This window comes from Eriocheir sinensis, chromosome 56 (genome assembly GCF_024679095.1).
Source record: "Eriocheir sinensis breed Jianghai 21 chromosome 56, ASM2467909v1, whole genome shotgun sequence".
Taxonomy (NCBI): domain Eukaryota; kingdom Metazoa; phylum Arthropoda; class Malacostraca; order Decapoda; family Varunidae; genus Eriocheir; species Eriocheir sinensis.
Genome location: NC_066564.1, coordinates 8,094,707 through 8,118,314, shown reverse-complemented (window position 1 = coordinate 8,118,314; position 23,608 = coordinate 8,094,707). Strand labels below are relative to the sequence as shown.

At 44.4% G+C, this 23,608-nt stretch overlaps 1 protein-coding gene and 1 long non-coding RNA gene across 5 annotated transcripts in view; one reads left to right on the top strand and one right to left on the bottom strand.

Annotated features, from left to right (window-relative positions):
• Positions 1–1,079: 1,079 nt before the first annotated feature.
• Positions 1,080–23,608, bottom strand: part of LOC126984257 (uncharacterized) — a 59,469-nt gene continuing 36,940 nt past the window's right edge. For all 3 annotated transcript variants that reach the window (XR_007736518.1, XR_007736519.1, XR_007736520.1), the window contains exons 3-4: positions 5,276–5,525; positions 1,080–1,218 (exon numbers count right to left, since the gene is read on the bottom strand). This is a non-coding gene — a long non-coding RNA (uncharacterized LOC126984257). The remainder of the gene's footprint in view (positions 1,219–5,275; positions 5,526–23,608) is intronic.
• The window catches only part of LOC126984256 (uncharacterized), a 63,630-nt gene continuing 45,399 nt past the window's right edge, over positions 5,378–23,608 (top strand). Inside the window, exon 1 of one of the 2 annotated variants that reach the window (XM_050837876.1) lies at positions 5,378–5,488. The gene's annotated coding sequence lies outside the window, so the exon portion shown is untranslated. The remainder of the gene's footprint in view (positions 5,489–23,608) is intronic. The other variant, XM_050837877.1, reaches the window with a different exon arrangement.

The following is a 23,608-nucleotide window of genomic DNA, read 5'->3' as shown; positions in this document are numbered from 1 at the left end:
AAATGTAAATAAAATGTAAACATTGCATGCATTGTCTAACTTTGAAATAAAAACCCGAAAAAGTCCATCACTTAAAAATCACAACCTGGACCTGATAAAGTATATCCAACTCTGCTGAAAGCATATGTCCTTAAGGCATTGTCCCTTCAGATTGGAAAAAAGGCTAACGACACACATTTTTTTTTAAGAAAAAAAAAAAACCCAGTAAATTAAGGTACCCATTAGTCTAACTTGTTGTCGGTTAAGCTACTTGAGGCATAATTAGAGACAAAAGAGAGCATGAAAGCCAACCATTAATTGGGGGACTCACACAACATCTCTAAAAAAAAAGATCTATCAAATCAAATCTATTAACCTATTATAACTACTTCTTGTGTGTGTCTGTCTCAAATAGGTATTGACGGTCAGGTAAACCAATGGATCATTGGTTGAGCAACAGACAACAAAGAGTAGTGATTGTGGATTTAACTCAGAGTGGGCGCCTGTCACTAGTGGCCCTCAGGGCTCGGTTCTTGGCCCAGTGCTCTTCATTATTTACATCAACGGGATAGATGGAGATGTTCAAGTTGGAACGAGGAATAAAGTTTGGCAAATAAGCTAACAGAATGTGTTGGGCTTCAAAAGAAACTTTTAGAAGGTGTTCAGCGTCAAGTAACGAAATTATCCCTTCATGCGCAAAACAAATCCAAGCACCAGAGAATGGACCGTCAGTGGTCCAGTGTATCACGACAGACCACCAAGTCTGGACCATGGGGTCTGTGGTCTGATTTTCTATGTCTCTTTGCTCCTGTTGTTATATTTATGGTTGGTTTCTTCTTTTTTCTCTCATTAAGAATTTTTGGTTATGCATCATTGAAATATTACTTTTATGCTTAATATAATATATATATCATATTATACAAAGATGAATGGGTAAACATGAGAGAGTGGGGCAGGGATGGGGTGGGCAAACTCCTTTTCGTCAGGTCATGTAGTAGGAGTCAGGTTAGCTTCCCTCCCCCTCGCTGCGATGGACAGATGGGGGGTAAAAGGGGTGCTTCGCTATTGAGATTATGCTCAAACATGCAGATATTCATAATTTAATATTTTCAGGACAAAAAAGGGAATCCATTCGGGAGAGAGCAGCAACGCTCAGCACCACTGACAACTTCTTCAGGAGAAAACTACTACGAAGCCCAAGGAAGAATCCTGTGGCAGCGAGTCCTTCACAGGAGAGATCTGCAGAGAGTTTCTCTGGACATGAAACTGTTAAAGAAGACCACTTCAGTGTTCCAGATAATGATAAAATTATGACATTTAGAGAAATAATGGAGGGTATGGAGCCATCCAGTAAAGAAATTCCTAATAAGTCCTTGAAGTCTAACAAGTTTAGGATGGAAACACCATCAGAGGATCCTCAGGAACATGCTTATGCTTCCACATCTAGTTATTCTGCAAATGAGGATCCCCAAGACATATTACTGCCAAATGAATCCTGCGAACAGAAATATGATAACTGTCTGTCACCAAACAAGGCTGCAAAGAGGAGACATCCTAAACATAAAGAGAAAATCAACTCAACTGAACAAAATGTAGAAAGTGGGAGCTCAGGAAGCTGTAGCAGTCTTCAAAAGGTTGTTCAGCAGAGAAAAAAAGTTGGGCCTAAAAAAACACCTAACAAGAAAACTAGAAAGAGTTTGTCACAAAAAGAAACAGAGAGGTCAAAGACATCTGAGCTCAGGAATTTCAGGCCAAAAGCAACTGAACAACCACAGGCACTGGAGAATACTGATACACCCAAAGAAGGAAATGGACTTGAAAATATATTAATGGAAAGGGTTTTAAGGACTTCTGTTTCGGAGAATAGAACAGAGGAATCAAGCACTTGCCATGAAGTCACTGCCACAAGTGAGGACATTTTCAGAAGAAGCAAAAACAGGAGTTCGCCCAATAAAAAGAGAAGAGGAAAACCCAGTAAAAATCGTCTTAGAAAAAGAATACCCAGGTTTAAACCACCTGATAATGATGGTGAAATGAGAGTGAGCATGATAGTGAAACAGAAGAAAAATATTCCTTGTGAAGGCAAAGTGACTGATGAAATGGCAATTTGGAAGCAAAAAGAAATTGAGATAGAAATGGAAACTGAAGAAAATTGTTCTGATCAAAGCAGTACACAAATTTACTTCCCTCCAGTGATGAGGGAAATAGACAACCAAGGTAATTCCTTCTCGATTCTCTGTAATGGAATTGAGGAAAGTGATCATTCAAGAGAAACTGCGGAGAAAAATATAACTGCAGCTGATAAGGTGTGTGAGGATGATCAAGCAGTAGTTGCTGAAACAGTTAGTGAGGTTCATAAAGGTATAGCAGTTTGCAAGGCAGAAAATGCTGAAAGCGTCCTTCCTTCTGAAGACATTTGTGAGGAAGTCAGTTACCAAGCAAACAGTGGCAGCCTACTCAGTGACAACTCAAATTGTGAATCTATTCTTCCTGCTGTAAGTAACAAACAAGCTGTATCAGAAGAGTGTTTACCTCAAGAAAACTGTGATAACATAAATCCTCCCCAAAATGTAATAACTGTTAGAGTAGCTGCCAGAATGTTTAAGAATGAGCATCAAGCAAAGAATGAGCGTCAGCAAGCATCAGATGTTATGTTCTTCTTACACATCAATTTTGAAGTTGTAGATGTTATGATACATTCTAGAAATTTAAAGATAAGTAAAGAAAATTTAGAAGCAATTTACAATGATGAAAAAAAGTTACAGAGGTTTAGGAAGAAAATGTATTCTTTTCTTCCCCCCGAGTACCAGAACTATGACATGCTCTTGGAGATAGTCATTCATGATGTAGTCTTTGACGGAGGTGAAACTTCCCTCTTTGAGTCTCCGGAACAAAACGCTCAATGGTCACCAGAAAGAGAGCACCCTGAGCAGGACCCTCTTGCTGGGGATGTTCCCAAGCTTCTCAACGGTGCAGAGTTTGTCTGTACTGAAGACAGACCTATGATAGTTTCTCATGAAGTAACAAGTGGCAGCTCATTCAGTGACCAAGTCAAGCATGAATCTATTCCACATCGTGGTGGCAAAAAGCAGGCTGTTTCTAATTCTGACCTGCAAAAGACCTGTGACATGAATGTTGTAGAAAACGTTATAAATGTTGAAATCTCCGCCAGGATGCCCAGGAAAAAGCACCGCCAGTCCACACTCAAAGGGGAGTGCATGGCGATTTTACAAATTGATTTCTATCTTAAAAATGTTATGATACATTCTACAAAATTCAAAATGGATAAGAAGGATTTAGAAGTTATTCATAATGATAAAACTAAATTAGAGAAGATGAAGAAAAAATTTCATTCATTTCTCCCTCCCAAGTACAAAAACTATGAACTGCTTCTGCAGTTGACTATTCATGATATAGTCTTTTAAGAAGTGAGGCTCTGTCTCTGCATATTCTGCACAACTTCCTCAACCCTCACCAGTCCTGCCCCGGTTGTCTGGTGTAGATACTGTAGCAGACACTTCCACCACAGTTCATGCAGAACAGACTTATGCAAAACCAATATTATCAAATAACAATTGTTGTGATTCTCCTTACTAAAGATCTTGAGGAATAATGTCTCCTGCTTTGACCATAATTAGGTTTATTTCTGTTGGTGCAGTACGTCAGCATGCCTTGTGGACAAACATCAGGCTCTGAATATGCAGCATAGCTCCTAACACTGTTAAAAAATAAGATCATAGTTGAGTTCTGATGCAGAGTGATGGTTTATGTTTCATGATAGAGTTCACAGACATCCGACATGTGGAAGCAGAAGCTTAACAGTTGCATGTCACCAAGGAAATAAGAATGAGCCCTTTAATTAATTTGTACACCATTACCCATGTAAGTTAATAATACCTCATTTTCATTATAAATAATCAAATATCTTCTTCAATGGCATCAAAGTTAAGGGTGTTGAGGGTGCTTAACATTTGCTACTTTTCCTTCAGGATGAAGGACCCCTTTATCAGAGGGCTAAATTACTATTTCCTTCTCTTTTGATACCAGATACATGTTTTCACTACATCCTGTTTAATTATAAGATTCAGTAACCAAATAGGATATTAATTAAATAGGTCATATTTTATTTAAAGTTTCTCAAAGCACTTGATTTTCATTTACCTAAATCTTTCACTGGCTTAACAGAAATGACGTAAACCGTTGAACATGGTAATAATTCATCAGCTGACCGGCAACGGGTTTCATAATAATGGAAAACTGTCATGAAGCCAACCACAAGTGCTTTATGGCACTAGGGAAGGAGAACAAAACAGGGATCAACATTAAATCAAGTGGAGACTACTGAGAGAAGAAAGTTGAAAGTGAGTAAGTATTAGTGTGAAAATTTTAATCAGATGGCATCTTCAGTATTAGAATGGAATAGTTTTAGTATTAATTTGGGGCAATTTTTTTTTTAAATGGGTCCAGAGGGTGAGCTTTCAATGGGACAGTATTAGTATTGGACTCGGGCATTATTTATTTATTTTCTAATACCTACAATTGTCAAATAATGAAGGGAAAAGGTGCCACTGTTTGTACTCGAGGGGGACAGTTACAGCAGACTGACCCAGACTGTGCTGACAACAGTGTGCCGGTGCCACGGACTGCCAGCGATGCATGCAGCATGGCACAAAGTGACACAAAAGTCCAAAGGATGGTGACAAAGATACAGACAAAGTGTTTTAGTGTGTTGTGTGCATCTCCTTGTTATTACTGCATGTTTATTCAATACTTTGAGCAACCACAATTTTTTTAAATATATGCAAAGGAAACTATTATTGATCGTAAAAGTACGGCTTTAATATATTGAACACCGTCTCTATGCCAATGGCCTTGTCAAAAAAGAAGCTTGAGGTCTCTGGACTGATGAAAATATTGTTCAATTTGAAAGTGTGATACTCAGGAAAGAAATTACTCAGGATCATATCATCTGTAAAGTCTGCTGCATCTGTTTATACTATAATGACGTGAGCAAAACATGTCACAACCCTGAGCTAAGTATACTTCACAGCTATCCAGCATGCGTGAAGGAGCAGACACACATCTTGGCCCTGTTTAATCCTGGACACGCCATTCCTCAGGTGATGCAGATAACCGTTTATGAGAACATTTGCTGCTCTTGAACCAGGCTCCTTACATGATTTTTTCCAGTTTCCAGATTGTGCAAAATAAAACAAATTGGAAAAAAAAAAAAATCTGATACGTGATTGAATGATGTCCCAGAACCAAGCAAGTAATGTGACAGGCAAATACTCACTGAATAAAGGGCAGGCCAGTGGGGGTGGTGGTGGGCGGGTCACAGGGCAGTGGTGGTGGTGGTGGTGGTTCAGCGCCTCGCCAGTCGCCACACGCCAGTCCACGGCCGTCAGGGAGTTGTACCGCACACTCCCGTCGCGTCGCTCTGAAGCCTCGTGCGCGGCCTCCTCGCTCGCTCTCAGCCGGGCCGTGAAAAGTGCCGCCGCCAGGATCCGTAAGCAACCACATACCGCCTCTCTTATCCCGCATGGCTGAAACGATAATTAAGGTTGATTTTTAAGAGGCGCACAGTGTTAATGAAATGACCTGAAAAATCCACGCTGTCCATAACAAGGAATCAAGAGAATTATGAAAGAACTGTGAGGATTTTAACTTTGTATCAAATAGAAACTGTCTCGCGTGAAATGTTCATGGTGGAGTGAAATGTATGGATAGAGTTTCATCGTTTAGTCCTTCGAGGTTAATTCAGTGTTGCGTGTTTTGATTTACTCTCTAACGTGCGTGTGTTGAAATGATGACGATAATGATGACAGTAGTAATAATGAGGAGAAAGGTGAACATTGGCATTTATTGTGTATTTGTGCATTAGTGTGTGTGTGTGTGTGTGTGTGTGTGTGTGTGTGTAAGAAAACCGAGTCAGAACAGAAACGAAGGACCTGTAAAAAGAAAAAAAAAAAGAATGCACGGAGAAACTACAAAACACATTAGTGACGTGTGTTTGAAAAATATTAAGTGTTACCCTGAATGCCAAACTGACTGATACTACTGAATATATATCCAGTAGTGTGACGAATTAATACAACACCCAAAGACCGAATTGACGGGAAGAGAAGAAAGGATTAAAAGGGAGGTAAGTGTCATTAAACTCTTATATACTCATTACTCAGTGTTATACCAGTGACTAATGAAAACTAACCAATCTCGGAACATGAAACGGAGGTGGCAAACGTTATGTCAAAATGTTATGTCAAAACGTTATGTCAAAAGGAGGTTAGTGTCACCAAACTCTTATATACTCATTCCTCAGTGTTATACAAGTCACTAATAAAAACTAACCAATCTCAGAACATGAAACGGAGGTGGCAAACGTTATGTCAAAATCGCGTAGGCTTTATAGAGGGCGCCACGGACATCCCTCACGTTGGTAATAAATTTTCCTAGTGTGCAACAAGAGTAATCTGGTCATTTGATTCTAACTTTATTTTAACGTAAGGCGGAAAGAATTGAGAGAACATCCCATCCATTTGACAAGACACACTACGGTCGGGTCTAGTCTGTCTGTCTGTGTCTGCCCGGCTATATCTATCTATGTGTCTATTTCTGTCTTTCTCTCTGGCGTTGGGAGTATTAAAAGAAGATGCGATTTTTTTTAATATTTCCTTTTCGCATATTTCTTACTTTCTTCGTGTTTGTCTGTCTTCCTTCTCTCTGTTTATCGTTTCTTTTTGCTTCTTCCTGTTCGACAACGACGCTTATATTGTCCGATCTTTTATTTCAAGTTCAACAATATTTTTTTTCTCTTACGTGTTTCTTTTGCCTTACTTCCTTACCCCACCTTCTTTAAAATCATCTCTCTCTCTTTCTCCTCCCTCTCCCTCTCCCTCTCCCTCTCTCTCTCTCTCTCTTAGGTGAATAAGCAGCTTAGATTCGCTACGTTTCTGCCCCGGGAATCGAAATTATAGCGCGACCATTAGCCCACCTTGATAACGTATTGTCTCAAGGGAACGAACGATGGCCCGGGAACGCGGAGGAGCGGCACCCCGTCCTCTCCTTTAAGGGAACCGAAGAGAGGCTGGTAAATAAACGAGAAGACTTATGGCTGGTGTTCTTAGACGCCGCCGCCTCACGCATCACCAATTTTCAGAGGCCAAATAGGAGATAATCGGGTTTTCATGAATGTGTTTTTTAGGTTCACGGTACAGAAGAAAGGTCAAACTAACATCAAGGTCATAAAACTACCCTTAGAAATGCCCACAACTTCTACGAAAGCCGTGTCAGATGTGTGTGTGCTTCGGCGCTGAGAAATGTAAAGATTATGGTCCCTTTTTTGGTTTGGTAAATAGCCGGAAATATTTGAACTTGACTTATGAGGACTACACACACACACACACACACACACACACACACACACACACACACACACACACACACACACACGAGGCATATAGGGCACCGCAGACCCCGCCCACCGACATATTTACACTCCCAAACCCTGACAGACTGACTCAAAATCAAACCTTCCTCTCTCAAAGCCTCAGAATTATCCTCGTGGGCGTATTATCAAAAGTGCATCGCTGTCTGTGTGGGGTGACGCGTGGAGATCAATTTGCAGCGTGATAAATACTCGCTTCTGACTCCCCTCCTCATCCTCTCTCTCTCTCTCTCTCTCTCTCTCTCTCTGGCTGGCTGATAATTTTGTGCTACTTGTTATTGTGCTACTGAATGTGTGTAGGAGAGTGAGGGAGGGTGAGGGAGAGAGACAAAAAGCTGTATAGTGAGCCTTTACCTCCACTCTTGCTCCTCCGTTTTTTCCGGTTAGGTCATGATACCGTATAATTGATTCGAGCTCTTGTGGGAGAGAGAAAACGCTGTATAGTGAGCCTTTACCTCCCTCTTGCTTCTCCTCTTTATTTCTTTTCCCGTTTCTGGTTAGGTCATGTTACCGTATAATTGACTCAAGCTCTTGTGGGAGAGAGAAAAGGCTGTATAGTGAGCTCTCTCCGCTCCTTGTTAACTCTTCCTCCTCTTTTTTTCCTGTTTCTGGTTGGGTCATGTTACCGTATAGTTGACTCGAGCGTTTGTGGGAGAGAGAAAGGGCTGTGTAGTGAGCTCTCTTTGCCCTTCGTTAACTCTTCCTCCTCCCTTTTCCGCCACAGGAGTTCTGCTTTCTATTACATGTTTCCTTCTCTTGTTTTGTCGGGTTATGTTGCCGTATGTTTTGAGCTCTTGGGAAACGATGTGTCTTTTGTTTTTGTCTGTGTCTGTCTATCTGTCTGTATTTGTCTGTTTGTCTGTCTATCTGTCTGTGTCTGTCTGTCCATCTGTATTTGTCTGTGTCTGTCTCTCTCTCTCTCTCTCTCTCTCTCTCTCTCTCTCTCTCTCTCTCTCTCTCTCTCTCTCTCTCTCTCCGCCGCGGGCTTTATAGCAGGGCTCCCTTTTTCCTAATTAAGCCATAAAGTCTGTGTCAAGTGCAGTCCCACGTGCGGCGACGGGACTAACTTTACCTCTCTCTCTCTCTCTCTCTCTCTCTCTCTCTCTCTCTCTCTCTCTCTCTCTCTCATAAACACCGGTTCGAGACATTCCTCTGCATAGAAAATGGGAATCCGAACCTCTTGTGTCACAGGGGAGACTTTTTTTAAACAGAGTTGCGTCGCGGCTCACGTAAAATGCCTAATAAATATGCGCTTGAAGTCTCTCTCTCTCTCTCTCTCTCTCTCTCTCTCTCTCTCTCTCTCTCTCTCTGATATTAGCGTTTTGTTCTTTAATTTCTGTTGCTTTGTGATTATTCGGGTCATTTTACAAGTCTTCCTTTGATTGATTACTGATTCATAGAGGAAGGGGAAGGGAAAGGGAAAGGGGAGAAGGAAGAAGGGAAGGGGAAGAGGAGGAAGGGAAGGGGAAAGGAAGGAAAAAGGAGGAGGAAGAGGGGAAAGCAGAGGGGAAGGGAAAGATGAAGACAAGGGGAAAAGAAAGAAAAGAAGGGAAGGGGAAAGGGTCGAAGGAGTAAGGGGAGAAGGAGGAAGGGAAGAGGAAGAGGAGAAAGGGAAGAAGAAAGGAAGGAAAAAGGAGGAGGAGGAGGAAAGAAGAGAGGAAGGGAAAGAGGAAGAGGAGGACGGGAAGACAAGGGGAAAGGAAAGGAAAGAAAGGGAAGGGGAAAGGATAGAAGGAGGAAGAGAAGGGGAAGAGGAGGAAGGGAAGAAGAAAGGAAGGAGGAGGAGGGAGGAATAGGGTAAAGGAAATGGGGAGGAGGAGGACGGGAAGAAAGGAAGGGAAGGGGAAAGGGTCGAATGAGGAAGGGAAGAAGAAAGGAAGGAAAAAGGAGGAGGAGGAGGAAGGAATACGGTAAGGGAAAAGAGAAGGAGAACGAGAAGAAAAATAAAGAAGGGGAAAAAAGTGAGGAGAGGAAGGGGATCAACATAACCTCACGCAGTTGGACAGTTTTACCTCCTCGTTTCTCTCATTGGTCCGCCTCTTCCTCTATTCCTCACGTGATTGGCTGTCTGGTAGGAGGCGGGTCGGAGGGCAGCTCTTCAGAACCACCAGATTATCGTACTCAGAGCATAGTATTTACCCGTTTCTGACGCCTCATTATTGCCAAGAAGCATCAGGAACTAACTATTTTAACGATAAATATAAATGAATCTAGTTATTGGGGACCAGGAGGCAGTTTTTTGGGGGGTTGAAAGTTGGTGAATATAAGAGGCTGAGTACGATAGTCTGGCAACGTGATAATCGGAACATCTTTTTTCTCCCCTTTTTCCCGCGGTCCGTCAAGAGGTTCTGGTCTAAGCCTTGGCCCTCCCTCCTTCCCTCCCTCGGTGGTGGAGAAAAAACGTTTATCTCATGTTCGTCTACCGCTAATGGAGCTAAAAGACGGTCGATAAAGAGGCTTAATCCTACCGGTCCGAGGTTCAAGATACGGTAAGATGAGAAAGACTAAGAGGAAGAAGAGAAAGGAAGAGAAGGAGAGAGGAGGAAGAATAGGAAGATGAAGAGAAGGAGGGAGGAGGAAAAAAAGGAAGATGAAGAGAAGGAGAGAGGAGGAAGAAAAGGAAGATGAAGAGAAGGAGGGAGGAGGAAAAAAAGAGGAAGAGAAGGAGGGAGGAGAAAAAAAAGAGGAAGAAAAGGAAGATGAAAAGAAAGAAGGAGGAGGAAAAGGAAGATAAAGAGAAGGAGGGAGGAGGAAAAAAAAGGAAGAAAAGGAAGATGAAGAGAAAGAAGGAATAGGAAAAAAAGAGGAAGAAAAGGAGGAAGAAGAGAAGGAGGATGATAAGAAGGAAAATAGGAAGGAAGAGAGGAAGGAGGAAAAAGAAAAGGTGAAGGAAAAAGAAAAGAAGAAAAAGAAAACGAGAAAAAATAAAGAAAATAAGGAACAAAATTAAAACGATGATGACGCCGATAGTGATGGTGGCGGCGATGGTGGTGGCAGTTATGAAAACCCCGCATTAGTTATTCCCATAGACCGGATCAGATAAGCAGAGACAAAAACAGCAACTTCGTGTATGCCGATGAGTTGATCCTCGAGGCGCCAACAGGACGGACGACTATTCAGGCTGGGGAGGGCAAGGATAAGGACGGTGGATGGCTTTTAAAATATCGAGGGAGTCACTTTGGGTCGTATAATAAGACATTTCGCCGCCGAAGAACACATATTTGACAAGGCTTTCGTAGGAGTAGTGGGCATTTCCAGTAGTTTTATGACCCTGGTGGTAGTTTGACCCTTCCTCTGTATCGTGAACCTCAAGAAACTCTCATTAGAACCCGACTGACCTTTGTTTACTTACACCTGGCAGGGGAGAAAGAAAAAGGTATAGTTGGACTTCAGATATAGGATTCGATGATTTTAAAGAAGGTGAGATAAGGAAGTAAGACAAGAGAAACACGTAAGAGAAAAAGATATTGTTGACCTTGAAATAAAAGATTGGAAATATGAGAGGTTATCGAATAGGAAGAAGCAAAAAAACGATAAACAGAGAGAAAAAAAGACAGACAAACACGGAGAACGTAAGATATATGCGAAAAGAAATGAAAGTAAATAGGGAATATTAAAAAAAAATCGCATCTTCTAAGACTACCAACTACTAACTTACCAAAATCCAGCACTGCATAACCCAAAACATCACAAGACCATCCTCACTTAGAAGGGTAAAACACATAACACTAACTCCCCCTCCCCCCCCCCCCCACACACACACAGACAAGACCAGTCCAAATTAACATCCCGAATCTATGAGGTATATACGGCAAGCAATTAATATTAAGAGCCACTACTTCGGGCGACACTAATGCCTCATAAAAGTAAGCAAGGGCCATTTTTCCTTCTTTCCGAGCTTCATTTTCCTTCCCTGGACGTGATTTGACGGCGATAATAAAAAGGGAACCACAAAAACCAGTTACAGAGGGAGGTATAGATGGAAGCGTGGGGGAAAAAAAACTCGTGTTGGGATGGAGAGAGAGGAAAAGGAGGAGTACAAAGGAATAAAGAAGTACAAAGGAAAAACAAACAGCAACAGACTTCTTGGTCCTAACTAGGCTGTTTGTTGTTGCTACCATCTACTCTAATCTACGAGTCAGAGACACAGGACAGCAAAGGCGAAGGAGGAGGAGGAGGAGGAAGATGGAGTGTGTGGAGGCGGATAGGAAGAGGAGGAGAAGGAGGAGTGTGAAGTGAGGGAGGAGGAAGACAAGATGATGGGGAATAAAAATAAAAAGTAAAGGAAGATGAAGAAGAATAAAGAGAAGAAAAGATGAATAAGGAAAAGCAGGAGGAGGAAGAAAAGATGGAGAATAAAATAAGAAAAAGTAGACAAGGAAGAAAAATAAAGAGAAAATGATGAAGAAGGAAGAAGAGGAAGAATAAGGAAGTGGAATATGGAAGACGAACAGGAGGAGAGGAAGAGGAGGAGGAGGAGGGTGAAATGAGAAAGAATGTGGAGAAGGAAGAATAGATGAAGAATTAAAAAAAAGGAGGAGGAAGGAGAAAGAAAAATATAAAAGAAGAATATCATGGAGGAGGAGGAGGAGGAGGAGGAGGAGGAAGAATAAAGAAGACAATTAGAAAAGGAAGAAGAGGAGAGGAAGGAAGAAGAAGAAGAAGAAGAAGAAGAAGAAAGAGGAAGAAGAAAAGAAGAAAGAAAGAGAAGAAAGAAAGAGGATTAAGAAGAAGAAGAAGAAAGAAAGAGGAAGAAGAAGAAGAAGAAGAAAGAAAGAAAGAGGAAGAAAAACAGAAGGGGGAGGCGGTCGAGGAGGAGGAGGAGGAGGAGGAGGAGGAGGCTAGTTAGGGTATTTGCCGCCGGGGATTTTAGAGATAAGCTGATCCTCTCCTCGCTGGCAACCGTTGAGCGTCTACACTACAAGGAGTCTAACCCTAATGAAGAGGTAATGTATGCCGATTAACGTAGACTGAGGAGGCACTGAACCTTAGCGGGGCGGGGACTGCTGGTGGTGGTGGTAGTAGTGGTAGTGGTGGTAGTAGTAGTAGTAGTAGTAGTAGTAGTAGTAGTAGAAGAAGAAGAAGAGAGAGAGAGAGAGAGAGAGAGAGAGAGAGAGAGAGAGAGAGAGAGAGAGAGAGAGAGAGAGAGAGAGAGAGAGAGAGAGAGAGAGAGAGAGAGAGAGAGAGAGAGAGAGAGAGAGAGAGAGAGAGAGAGAGAGAGAGAGAGAGAGTTGCAAATCATTAACCTGTACAATCAAAACCGGATGACAGATCAGTGTTAAAATACAGACTGAAAAAAAAATTCAACCGACTTGATTGCATGGAGACATAAATCAGTTCACACGGAGGAGGAGGAGGAGGAGGAGGAGGAGGAGGAGGAGGAGGAAGAAAGAAGAGAAAAGGTGGAAGAACAGAAGAAAGATGAAGAAAAGGGGAAAGAGGAAAAAGAAGAAAGAGATATAGGAGGAGGAGAAGGAGAAAAAAGATGAAGAGGAGGAGGAAGAGGAGGAAGAGTAAAAGACAGAGGAAGAGTGGAGAGAGAAGAGAAGAAGTGGAAGAACAGAAGAAAGAGGAAGAGGAGAAAAAGGAAAAAGAGGAAGAAACAGGCATAGGAGAAAGAGGAGGAGGAGAAAGAGAGAAAAAAGAAGAGGAAAAGATGGAGAAAATAAGTGGTGTCAATGTTTTTAGAGGGATGACAAAAAAAAATCTCTCTCCCTCTCCCTCTCCCTCTCTCTCTCTCTGTTCATGGTAAATTCAAATAAAGTTCACCTTCTTATTACATTATTTTTCTCCCCGTCCTCATCTCCCTCCTAATCCTGTCCTCGCTTCTTCCTCTTCTTTCTATTCTTCCTCTTTCTCATACTCTTCCTTTTACCCGACTCCTTTCTCTTAGTCTTCCGCTTCCTCCTCCTCCTCCTCCTTTTTCTACTACTACTAGTACTACCATTACCTCTATTACCACCACCACCATCACCTCATACACACATACCCAGTGGCATTCGTATTTTCTTACCTTCCTCAATCCAATTTGCATAGGTAACCACAGGCAGCCGGGCAGGTGCTCCCCATATACACGTACACCTGAATGCCGGACAATTTATGACCGTGTTACGAGCCTGGACTTCCATTGTTATATGTTCCTTTTTTTATTCTTAGTCTACATTCTTCCTCTGACATTTATTTTTATTTTTTTTGTGTGCGAGAGGGAGAGGGAAGGATTGATCTCGTGTGTGGGGGGGGGAGAAGGGGGGGTTGTGTGGGGGTGGGAGGGTTTTGTGTGTGTGTGTGTGTGTGTGTGTGTGTGTGTGTGTGTGTGTGTGTGTGTGTGTGTGTGTGTGTGTGTGTGTGTCTTCATTTTTCTTCTTTGATTAATATTTTTTCTCATTCTTTTTCTTATTTTTTCTTTTATTTTACATTCGATATTTGTATTCATCTTATACTTCTTAAACTAATGGTCTTATATATACTCGCATTCTTCGTGACCATATTATATACTGCTCATGTTGAGTTTATCACAATTTTACGTTGAAATATTTGCAACACTTTGAATACTTATACAAAAAAAAAAAACGACCTCACATTCTCCACTATTCTTCGTTATGTATATTACGTTTTGTCTCCTTGCAGTCCTTCCCTCCCTTCCCCCCCCCCCCCCCAACACCCACACACCCACAAGCACATACTCACGAGGTAACAAGTCTAGTATTGGGGATGGTTTTCTTAGCTTAATCTTGACCTCAGCCACACCACACAATGCATTACCCTCTTCTAAGGCTATTAACCACCACCACCATCACCACCACCACCACCACCACCACCACTACCACTCCACCTTAACCACGTCTAGTGTGGTGGTCGGTTTCTTAGCTTAATCTTGACCTCAACCACACCACACTTTGTATAGCCGCTTCTAAGGCTACTAACCCCTGCTACCACAACCATCACCACCATATCCATATCATTACCACCAAGATCACCCACGGCAACCATTAACACCACTCAACACCGCTCACAATTTCTACAACCACGAACTCTTAACTTTCCCCTGACCAGTGACCACTACCACTAACAACAGACTTAAAACACCACAAGCCACTCTCGTTTCTTCCTTACTCCTCCTCCTCCTCCTCCACCACTGATCCCTTTCCTCCACCTCTCCACCGCAATCCCTTTCTCTGGCATATCTCTCCACATCACCTCCCCATCTCCCGTCTTTCCCTTCCCTTTCCCCCACTCTTTCCTTTCCACCTATCCACCGCACCTATTCCAGCGCCACCACCCTACAACTCCCTTCTTTCCCTTCCCCTTCCCCTACCATTTATCTTTCTCCTCTACCTTCCCACCCCAACCCCTTTCTCTGCCACCTCCCCCACCACCCCACTCCCTACAACTCCCTTCTTTATTCCACCACTATACAAATCTCTCTCCACTTTCCATTCCAATCCCTTTCCCCACCACCTCCCCCATCACCACGAGCACCACCGCAACTCCTTTCCTCAACCACTAATCCCTTTTATCCACCTCCCTATCGCAATCCCTTTCTCCACCACCTCCCCAATCACCACCACCACCACCGTAACTCCCTTCCTCAACCACTAATCCCCTTCCTCCACTTTCCTATCGCAACCCCTTTCTCCCCCATCACCATCACCACCATCACCACCCGCCAATGCAGAGGTAGCGGGCGGCGGTGTAGTGAGGCGAGACACCGCGATAACCAACAAATAACCAGCTTGACAGTGGCATTAGTTTGAGCGTCAGTGAAGCCGCAGGAGGCAGCAGGAGGAGGGCACCGAGCCGCCTTTGGCCCACCGCTGGAAGGCGATGGATGAGGGCAGAGGGGCATGCGGCGGCGGAGCGGGAAGTGGAGGGAGGCTGCCGGGAGTGCGTGGACGGAGGGAAGGGGTGGAGGCAAGGAGGGCAAGTTAGGTAAGAGAGGTGAGAGGCTTAGAGGCTGGGCAAGGAGGTTACTAACAGTGGGGATTGGAGGGGAAGTAAGAGGAGGAGAAGCGAGATGTGAGATGGGGAAGGAGTTGTGAAAGAAGAGTTAACAGATAGGGGGAGCGAAGGGAGAAGGGGAGGGGAGAAGGGAGCGAAGAAAGAAGGGGAGGGGAGAAGAGAGCGAAGAAAGAAGGGGAGGGGAGAAGGGAGCGAAGAAAGAAGGGGAGGGGAGAATGATGACAGCGGAGAAAGAAGGGGAGGGGAGAAGAGAGCGAAGAAAGAAGGGGAGGGGAGAAGGGAGCGAAGAAAGAAGGGGAGGGGAGAATGATGACAGCGGAGAAGAAGGGGAGGGGAGACGAGGGGTTAGTAAGAGAGGCAGGAGCGAAACAGGAAGGAAAGAGACGGAAGGAGGTGAAGAGATTGGACGGAAGGGGCATGGGATAAGAAGGGCAGGGAGAAGGGGGTTGAAAAGGGCTAACCAAAAAGAGGAGGTGGCAAGGGGTAGAGCAGAGAGGTTGAAAGGAGGGGACGGAAGAGGTGATAAGTGTGGAGTGAAGAGGGGTGAGATGAGACTACGGAACAGGGAGGTAGAGTAGAGTGGGGGCAGAGAAGGTTGAGAGGGAAGGAGGGAAGAGGTTAGACACGTGGGATGAAGGAGAACGCGATGAGGGCCTGAAAAGAAGGGGTAGAGAGGGGTGGGGGCAGAGAGGGTTGAGAGGGGAGGAGGGAAGAGGTTAGACGGGTGGGATGGAGGAGGAGGTAGAGAGGGGTGGGGCAAAGAGGAGGTTAAGAGGAGAGGTGAAGAGGGAAGGAGAGGTGAGGGCAAGGAACGGGGTTGAGGTGAGGACGGCCAACCAAGAAGAGGAGGTAGAGAGGGGCGGGTCGGGGCGGAGAGAAGGGATTGAGGGCGTCTTAGGGGCAGGGTTTTAGTTAGGCGGCGGGTTATGTGGGTGAGTCTGCGAGGGGTTGTAGGGGAAGGGAGGAAGGGGAACTGTTTAAATAAGGGGCTGGGAGACTCGGTAAACGGGTAAGTACGTTTGTAAATGAGGTAGGAAGATGAGTCTATGGATTAGCTGGGGTTGTTATTTGGGTAGAAGGTCGTGTTAAGATGAGCTAGGGTTGGCACTTGGCTGTAATGGCGTTTGGGTTTAGGTAGAAGTGGAGCTTGGAAGAGTATGCGAAGTAAGAGTAAAAACTGAAACAGACCTCTTTTTGGCAGTGATTAGCGTGTTTTTTATTTTGCCCTTGAGATGCTTCCTTTACTGCTAAAAAAAAAAATAACAACCAAACACACGGACGCCACATTAACACACGATCGATTAATACTGTAAAGTCTCCATCTCGGTATACATAATCTTCTCCCACAGTTTAAGGTATTGTAAGGCAAGGGAGGGTAGACGTGGTGTATGGTATGATGGTAGGAGTGATTGGGCATAGGAAAGGGTAGTTTAGTGGTTCTTAAAGTAAGGAGATAATGGAAGTGGTTTATGGTATGATGGTAGCAGTGACTGGGTAGTGTATTGGTTCCAGAAGTAAGGAGAGAATGGAAGTGGTGTATGGTATAGAGTATGGTAGCAGTGACTGGAGATGAGGTAGGGTAGTGTATTGGTTCCAGAAGTGAGGAGGGAATGGAATGGTTGTGTATAGTAATGGCAACAGTGACTGGAGTGGAAAAAAACCCATAAATCAGGAGCGAAATGAGTCCACCTCCATATCCAACCACACACACACACACACACACACACACACACACACACACACACACACACACACACACACACACACACACCTCCATAAATCCAAGCTCCAAGGCCACTCAGCCCGCCCCCAACACAGCAATACCAGAATAGGCCTCGTCTCATCCCTTCCAGGCCACAAACATAATTGCTCCTTAACCTTACAAGTCGACGAACATTATACTCATCAAGCTAAACCGGGCCGACACGGAACCTCAGATTATAAGACCATTTGGCGTACGACGAAGCTAAGGTCGGTACTCTTAAGCTTCCCCGGTCGTCATACTGTCCATAGATTCTACTTATCATTATCATCATTTATCTACCTATCTATCTATCTATCTATCTATCTGTCTGTCTGTCTTCACTTTTGAGCTTGAGTTGGTTATCTTTCTTTCTCTTGTTCTCTCTCTGTCTATCTCATCTCTCGTCGCTTTCTTCCTCACTCCCCTGCTTCCGCCTTTCATATCTGTTATCTCTTAAGGACCCAGAAAATAGTGATAAAACGCGCTCTCAGGCTTTGTCAAACTACCACCAGGCTCATAAAGGTACCCCTGGAAATTTCCCCAAAACTGGTAAAACGCGTTCGCCAGTGTTTTTTTACGTTCACGGTACAGAGGCATCGTCAAACTACCACCCTGCAGGTTCATAAAACTACCCCTGAAAATCCCCCGAAACAGTGGTAAAACGCGTTCTCTCCAGTGTTTTTTCACGTTTGCGGTACAGAGGCTTTGTCAAACTCCCACCAGGCTCATAAAACTACCCCTGGAAATCCCCCAAAACAGTGGTAAAACGCAAACTACCACCAAGGTCATAAAACTACCCCTGAAAATCCCCCAAAAACAGTGGTAAAACGCGTTCTCAAGTGTTTTTTCACGTTTACGATACAGAGGCTTTGTCAAACTCCAACCAGGCTCATAAAACTACCCCTGGAAATGCCCCCAAAACAGTGGTAAAACACAAACTACCACCAAGGTCATAAAACTACCCCTGGAAATCCCCCCAAAACAGTGGTAAAACGCGTTCTCAAGTGTTTTTTCACGTTTACGATACAGAGGCTTTGTCAAACTACCACCAGGCTCATAAAACTACCCCTGGCAATGCCCACAACCTCCTACGAAAGCCTTGATAAACGTATGTGCTTGTTTAAGAATAAGGCTCCTAAGAATCTCCTAATTAATCCGCTCTTCACAAACCAAACAAGACCAACACGCCAGCTCTTCGGAGGCCGCAAGAAGAACCATCGCTAGCCAGAGCAACACTTCGAGCCCCGCCCCTTTCTCGGTACTCCTCCCCGCCGCCACCGCAAGAGACTAATGTAAACAGTATAATATGGACTTTCCTCAGCTTCTCTCTCTTCCCTTGGGCCCACTAGCTCTTGCTCTTACCCTCTCCCTCTCCCTCCCTCCCTCTCTCTCTCTCCCCGGCTTTCCACACGCGCGCTCTCGCCGAAGTCAGACTGGAGCGGCATTCCAACGCGGCGTGAAAGGTATAATTTGGGGAGCTCCGATGAGGCGGGTGGCCGAGGGGGCGGGCGAGGCCGCACTCGAGGGGCGCTCTGAGTGATGTTCTGCCAGGGTGATGGCGAGACGGGAACGAGTATAACGGTGTACTGCTGGAAATGGTAATGTAGTGGTTCTTGAGGTAAAGGGGGCAGTGGGAGGGGTGTATGGTATCATGGTGGTACTAGGTGGGCATGGGAGAGGATAGTGTAGTGGTTCTAATAGTAATGGGGGTATAGAAGTTCATGGTGGTACTGAGTGGGCATGGAAGAGGGTAGTGTGGTGGTTCATAATAGTAATGGGGGTATAGAAGTGGTGTATGGTAACGTGATGGTAGCAGTAGTTGAACATAGGAGAGGGTAGTGTACTGGTTTTAAAGGTAAGGGGGCGACGAAGTGGTGTATGGTATGGTATGGTGTAAGGTATGGTATGGTGGTGGTAGTATTAGTGATGGAAGGGGCAAGAGATGTAGATGGAGAGAGTAGTGGTGTCAGTAGCAGAAGTAGTCGAGGGGCTAAGAAGATAATGTAATGGGAGGGAGAGTTTAACGGAGGCGGCGGTGGCAGTGGTGGCGTCAGCGGGATGGATGGGTTCGTGATCGGGGTGGGGAAGGCGTGACCCGATGAGATTGGAGGCGGGCGACAGGGCAGAAAATGAGTGGAGTTAAGGTCTGGGGGGCGAGGGAGAGAGTCCATCCCAGGGGTTCGTGATGAGGCGGCGGTGAGGCTTAACTTAGTGGTGGCGGTGGAAGGATGTTATTGAAAGATGGAAGACTTGTGGGTGTGCGTGTGTGATGGCCCGATAGGATGTGGTATTGAATAGGTAGTAGACTAGTAGAAAGCGGTGTTGATGGTGATGATGGTGGTGGTGGGGGATGATGGTAGAGGCGGAAGATACATATGTTGGTGGTGATGGTGGTAGTGAGTGGTAGATATGGTGGTGGTGGTGGTGGTAGTGAGTGGTAGTTATGGTGGTGGTGATGGTGGTAGTGTGATAGTTATGTTGGTGGTGATGGTGGTAGTTATGGTGGTGGTGATGGTGGTAGTGAGTGGTAGTTATGGTGGTGGTGATGGTGGTAGTGAGTGGTAGTTATGGTGGTGGTGATGGTGGTAGTGTGATAGTTATGGTGGTGGTGATGGTGGTAGTTATGGTGGTGGTGATGGTGGTGGTGATGGTGGTAGTGTGATAGTTATGGTGGTGGTGATGGTGGTAGTGAGTGGTAGTTATGGTGGTGGTGATGGTGGTAGTTATGGTGGTGGTGATGGTGGTGGTGATGGTGGTAGTGTGATAGTTATGGTGGTGTTGGTTGTGGTGGTGGTGGTGATGGTGGTGAAGGTAGTGGTGGTGGTGGTGGTGGTGAAGGTAGTGGTGGTGGTAGTGATGGTAGCGATGGTGGTGATGGTGGTGATGGTGGTAGTGGTGATGGTGGTGGTGGTGGTGGAGGTGATGGTGGTGGTGGTGGTGGTGATGATGGTGGATGGTGGTGGTGGTAGATATGGTGGTGGTGGTGGGTAGTGAGTGGTGGTGGTGGTGGTGGTGGTGGTAGATATGGTGATTGTGGTAGTGAGTGGTTGTTATGTTGGTGGTGATGGTGGTAGTTATGGTGGTGGTGATGGTGGTAGTTATGGTGATGGTGATGGTGGTAGTTATGGTGGTGGTGATGGTGGTAGTGAGTGGTAGATATGGTGGTGGTGGTGGTGGTAGTGAGTGGTAGATATGGTGGTGGTGATGGTGGTAGTGAGTGGTAGTTATGGTGGTGGTGATGGTGGTAGTTATGGTGATGGTGATGGTGGTAGTGAGTGGTAGTTATGGTGGTGGTGATGGTGGTAGTTAAGGTGGTGGTGGTGGTGGTAGTGAGTGGTAGTTATGGTGGTGGTGATGGTGGTAGTGAGTGGTAGTTATGGTGGTGATGGTGGTAGTTATGGTGGTGATGGTGGTAGTGAGTGGTAGATATGGTGGTGGTGGTGGTAGTTATGGTGGTGGTGATGGTGGTAGTGGATGGTAGTTATGGTGGTTATGGTGGTGGTGGCGGCAACATGAGAGGAGGAAATGATGGATCACATATCTATCATTCATTTTTCAAGAGCAGAGACACTCATTCCTCACGCGCTTCAACATTCTCCTTCCTTCTCTAATTTACTTCTCCTTACCCGCTCTTCCTTCCCCTCCATTCCTCGTTTAGTCTCCCCTTCACCCCTACTGCTCCCCTCTTCCTTATGTGTTTCCTCATATTCGTTCGTTCCTTCCTTCCTTCTCCCCTAATTTACTTTTTCTTACCCGCTCTTCCTTCCCTAATTCCTTCTCTCCATTCCTCGTTTAGTCTCCCCTTCACCCCTACTGATCCCCTCTCCCTTATGTGTTTCCTCATATTCGTTCGTTCCTTCCTTCCTTCTCCCATGATATACTTTTTCTTACCCGCTCTTCCTCCCCTTATTCCTTCTCTCCATTCCTCGTTTAGTCTCCCCTTCACCCCTACTGCTCCCCTCTCCCTTATGTGTTTCCTCATATTCGTTCCTTCCTTCCTTCCTTCTCCCCTAATTTACTTTTTCTTACCCGTTCTTGCCTTCCCTAATTCCTTCTCTCCGTTCCTCGTTTCGTGTCCTTTTCATCCCTCTCCTTTATTCAGTCTCTTCCCGCCGTGTTAACCTTTTCTAAGTGTTATTTTTTAAGGTGTTTATGTTCAAGGCGCGAACTGTTATCTCATCTGTTATCCCTCCTTCCTCCTGTTCTGTCCATACAACTTTTCTTAACTATTTTCTCTTATTTTATTTTTTCTTCTCCCTCGCATCGCCCAGCATCCCCTTCTCATGTCTACTCCTCTTCCCCTTCTCCTAATATTCCAGACGACTTTGGTACTCGTATATTCTCCTCCTCCTCCTCTTCCTCCTCCTTCCCCTCCCCACTCTTCTTAGTCTCACGGGCACATCAAAGCGAGCAAGTAACCCTCACCCTAGCCAGGTAACTCATGAATCACAGTTATAAAGCTTAAATAACAGGAGGAGGAGGAGGAGGAGGAGGAGGGTGGAGATGAAAACAGTGCCTTGTGGGAGGAGCCGTTCTCTCTCTCTCTCTCTCTCTCTCTCTCTCTCTCTCTTTCTCTTTCTCTTTCTCCTTCTTCTCCTACTTCTTCTCCTACTTCTTCTCCTACTTCTCCTTCTCCTTCTCCTTCTCCCTCTCCCTCAATACAGATTTGGTTATTTCTTTATGTTTCGTTTAACTATAGTTTGGTCACAGACCCCAAGAAATAAACACTGCCCTCATAAGCCTCATCCTCCCTTGAGCAGACTGAAGCACTCCTGTATACCCACCAGAGAGCCCAACTCGTCACCGATAAATTTAGTCAGGGAATGGACAAGTGTTCAGTACACTGTAACAGCTATCAAAGGTAATTGACTCGGGCAGGCCACTCCATGCGTAGAGCTGATCAGGTGGACAATCAAAGCATATGACAGAGTGGAAACCCAGAAGCTGCAGACGTCAGGGCGGACAAGAGAACAAGGTGGAGGGAGGAAATTAAAGCAGTCGCCGGAGCAGAATGGAGAACACTAACATCAGACAGCGAGAGGCAAAGGGAGCTGGCACAGGCCTTTGTTCTGCAGGGGACTGTTAATGACTGCTGCTGCCGATGACGATGAGGCGAAGAGGATGAGGGGAGAGGATGATAATGGTTACCCACTCTGGTTATTTAACTTATTTCCTTGTTCCTTTTTATCTATTGCTCCCTTTCAAGAGGAGGGTATATGGACTCCTCTCCTACCGAAATTGACCTCTCTTTTGGCCACCTCTTTGGATTCTTTTTAGGAGCAGTGAGTAGCGGGCTTTTTTATTTATTTATCATTGTTTCCTTTTTGTGTGCCCTTGAGCTGTCTCCTTTGTTGTAAAAAAATAATAATAAAAAAATGTATTGCTAGAAGTGCCTTTCAACCTTGATCTACTTCAGTCTACATCATTTGGATTCTTTGTTATTAATCAATTTATTCACGGTTGGTATTATTACTTTTTTTATCATTGTCAACCTCATTAATCCTTTACCTTACTTTATTATTCATTACGTGGCTACTTTACCATTTATCAATTTAAGGTATTGTATATATTATCTTTTACCTGTGTGCCAACGTCTTCAATCCTTAATTAACTCTCAAGCTTCTTTTTTAGTTGTCACATTATTTATGTTTATTTTTCTTTTCCTTTACTTTTCGTCATCGTCTAGTCACCGTGCACCCACTGCTCACTTTATTATTTAGATTTCTTTAATGTGATTTCTATGCCTTACAATCTCGTCGCAGCGTTTTTAATTCTTTTATTTACTCTCAAGCTTCTTTTTTAGTTGTCACATTATTTATATTTATTTTTCTTTCCCTTTACTTTTCGTCATCGTCTAGTCACCGTGCACCCACTCCTCACTTTATTATTTAGATTTCTTTAATGTGATTTCTATGCATTATAATCTCGTCGCAGCGTTTTTAATCCTTTCTTTACTCTCAAGCTCCTTATTTAGTTTTTCATTTATATTTATTTTTCTTTCTTTTCACTTTTCGTCATCGTCTAGTCACCGTGCACCCACTCCTCACTTTATTATTTAGATTTCTTTACTATTATTTCTATGCCTTACAATCTCGCCGCAGCGTCTTTAATCCTTTCTTAATTCGCTTTGTGGGGCGGCGAGCAAGCCACCGACGGATCCTGGAGACCCTCACGACACAGGGACGAGTTGGCACCGTGTGTGTGTGTGTGTGTGTGTGTGTGTGTGTGTGTGTGTGTGTGTGTGTGTGTGTGTGTGTGTGTGTGTGTGTGTGTGTGTGTGTGTGTGTGTGTGTGTGTGTGTGTGTGTGTGTGTGTGTGTGTGTGTGTCCTTGCACGAGATTGTAGGAAACTTTAAGGCAACGCATGCAAGTTAAACGAGATGATATTGCGAAATCAATTAAAAGAGCAAGAAAAGCCTTAAAATATGAAGAAAAGGGGAAGAACAAAAATAAAAACCAAACATATAGACAAGAACCAAT